Raw genomic sequence first — 3,590 nt, forward strand, 5'->3', positions numbered from 1 at the left:
GGAAGGCAGGAGGGGGACGGAAGGGGGAAGAGGGGATCAATAGGGGAAAGAGGAGAGATGTCTGTAATATATTCAACAATAAAGTTTAAAAAAAACTGAAAAAAAAAGAAATATTTATGACTTTTTATATTTCCATTAGTGTGAATAGGTTTACATTCAACTACCTATATGCCCAGCTCTTCTCTTTATTCCCTTCTCTGCCTCTTGAGGCTGTGCACATGATGTTAAAATGATGTTAAAAATCATTTCTCTTGCTCACTAATACTGCCAGTGGTGATGGAGGAGAAAATAAAAATTAAAAACCAAACAAAACTAACTGGCCTATTTGGTGGCTGTGGAGACTTGAGTAAAAATGCTCAAGTTGGGAGTCAGACTATGACACCTTGAGTATCTTTCTTACATTGTTGAGTTGTAGTCTTTTTTGTTTTTAAAGTGGGAATGATGGCAAAAATATACCTACTATTCAGGGTTTGCATGAAGATTAAATATGATAAAGAGTTAAGTATCATCAATAAATACTAGTTATCATTATTGTTTTTATATTGTGCAACCTAAGTTGTCTAACTGGGTCATGAAAAAAAAACCCATATCACGGTCTTGAGGTCATGCCTCAGCCAAAACTCTCACTATTACAATCCTTCAATTAAAAAATAATTAAAATGAAACTTCACTGCATTAGTAGTTCAATGTATCATTTCTATCTTTTTTTAATTGTTGAAAGTATTACAGATGTCTCCCTTTTTTCCCTATTGACCACTTTCTTCCCCCCCCCCATCTTCTGCAGCCTAATGTCCATGTTCATTGGTGGTGCATATATGCACATAAATTCTTTGGTTTATCTTCCCATCCCTCCCAACCCCCATCCCTCTGATGTTTGTCAGTCTATTCCCAACTTCCATGATTCTGGTTCTCTTTTGGTCAACAACTTACTTTGTTCATTTTGTTCCACAAATACATGAGATCATGTGATACTTGTCTTTCTCTAACTGGGTTATTTTGCTTAGCATAATACTCTCCAGGCCCCTCCATGTCATCTGAAGGGGTAAGAGATCTCTCTTTCTTACAGCACATAGTATTCCATTGTGTAAATGTACCACACTTTTTTTATCCACTCATCTACTGATGGACACTTGGGCTGTTTCCAGATCTTAGCTATTGTGAATAGCGCTACTATGAACATTGGGATGCATATATTTTTCCTGGCTGTGGAGACTTGAATACAAATGCTCAAAAAACAAACAAACAAAAACAAAAAAACAAACAAACAAAAAAACCGCCTGATTGGTGTTTCAGGCTTCTTAGGATATATTCCAAGAAGTAGGATCACTGGGCCAAATGACAGTTTTATTTTTAATTTTTTGAGGAAGCACAATACTGTAGACTGGTGCAGCCACTATGGAAAACACTGTGGTGCTTCCTCATTTCTAATCTTTATCTTTACAAGTACTGTTTCCAAATAATTTTGTAAGTCAAAACTCCTCTTTGCCTGTCACAACTTTTTTCTTCTGTTATGCCACATCTATAGTATTATCCATGTCCTGCAGCTATATCCCCACTCCTTTGCACTTCTCATTGCCTGATTATGATAATTATTTGCTCATTTTTTTTCTTTAATATAAATATGTGACTATTAACTCATTTTTTAAACCCTGTCAAAGGGATAAAAGGGAAGTGCTCAAAGTGACAAAGAGAAAGAAAAAAGCATTGCATGAAGACAGAATTGTATATGTAATCAGCCTGCTCCTGTGATCTATTTCTGTGTAACTAATAACCCCCAAAATTAAGTGGTTTAAACAACAAGCACTTTATTATATCTTGCACATTCTCTAAGTCAGGAATTCTGACAAGGCCCAGTTGGATAATTTTATCTGATTTTTCTTGTTCTCAACCAAAGTTATCCACTTGTACTTAGATGGTAGATGGCCTGGAAGTTTTATTCACATATCTGGTGTCTTGGCAGAAATAGCTTACCAGATATTTTAAATCAAAGTGCTTACACACTACCTCTGCATATGGCTTAAACCATGTAGTATCTCAGAGTAATCAGATCTCTTACATGGCAGCTAAGTGCAAGTGTTCCAGCAAATAAAGCTAAAGCTTGAATGTTGAGCGAGCCACAACCTGAAAGAACCTCCAATGTTTCATCTGTAAATGAACATTAAATAGCATTTGCTCTAGTTTTACAGCAATACATATAAACTCTCTGAAATCAGGTGCTATAATCATATGTGGTTATGGGTTACTCATAACAACTATGCTAGATAGTTTTTTGGTTTTTTTTAGAAAATCTTTATTTCGGATAAAATTGATATTTCCATAATTTAGGCTAAAGCAAACACATTTCCTTAAATCCATTATTTTAGGTAATTGTGATTTCCATGAATAGTGTTACTGAGTACCATTTGAATATTTGCCTACATTATTGTTGGAAGCTTCTGTAGCCTTTTCTTGGTAGGAATTCCAGTTTTTCTGTATTCTCCCCTTTCCATCAGGTATTCCATTTTGCCTTCTTCATAAAATGTAGGATCAGTATAATAAGTGGTTTGACATTCTTTTAATGCATAATTTTCTTTCCAGTATTTTACTACCATAAGGATGCCAGACTCCTGGCAACATTTGATAAAATCTTGAACTTGTTCAGAACATTTCTCTCAGGCCTTTTCTCTCATTATTGTAGGGATCAAAACATCTTTTTCAACATGTCTGAGATGCTGCTCTGCTCCTTAAATTCCTAGAGAGGCCTGAAAGACAAAAGGAAAGTACCCTGGCTGGGTGGCTCGGTTGGTGGGAGAATTGTCCATCCACTGAAAGGTTGCTGGTTTTATTCCTGGTCAGAGCACATGCCTGGGTTGCAGGTTTGATCCCAGGTCGAGGCATGTGGGGAGGCAACCAATCAATATTCCTCTTACATCAATGTTTTTTTTTTCTCTCTCTCTCTCTCCTGTCCTCTCTCTGCCTGGTGGAGCGCCATCTCGGTGACAGAGCTGCTAGATAGGTTTTTAATTATCGTTTTAAGTTTATAAAATAAAAGGAACTGGGATTCGAAGAGATTGAGTAACTTACTCAAACTTGAGGCAAGTAAATAGCAGAGCCAAAGTTCAATTCTAGATCTATGACTCCAAAGGCCTTTTAACATCATTTAGCTGTACTGTGGCTACTTCCATTACTGTTGCAAAGATTCTAGATGTAATTATTATAAGAAAGTGCTCTGTATACTGTAAAAACTATATTAATGTAAAGTATCATTATTGGTATTGACTCCAACAGCCTAGAGAGCCATAATTTTCTATAATAAATTTTACCGTGCTTCACGATATATCAGCTAAACTAGCTAAGCCTTAAATACAAAGCATCACTGAAAACAAATGAAATCATATTGCTCAATCTTAAATGTAATAGAACCTAACTTTTTGTCATAGTCAAATATTTTTAATGATTTTTACATAGTCCCTCTTAGAATGCTGATCTATTTTTCCCAGTTTAATTGAGAAATAATTGGTGTGATGGTTTGATTTACCTATATTGTGAAATGATTACCACAATACGTTTAAATAATATGCATCTTTTTATGTAGATACAATAAAATTTTT

The 3,590-nt window shown here is 35.3% G+C and overlaps 1 pseudogene; it reads right to left on the reverse strand.

The window, feature by feature from the left end:
- Positions 1–2,414: 2,414 nt before the first annotated feature.
- LOC118636644 lies at positions 2,415–2,729 on the reverse strand (annotated as a pseudogene).
- Between the last annotated feature and the right edge of the window lie 861 nt (positions 2,730–3,590).

This window comes from Molossus molossus, unplaced genomic scaffold (assembly GCF_014108415.1).
Source record: "Molossus molossus isolate mMolMol1 unplaced genomic scaffold, mMolMol1.p scaffold_m16_p_2, whole genome shotgun sequence".
Lineage (NCBI taxonomy): Eukaryota > Metazoa > Chordata > Mammalia > Chiroptera > Molossidae > Molossus > Molossus molossus.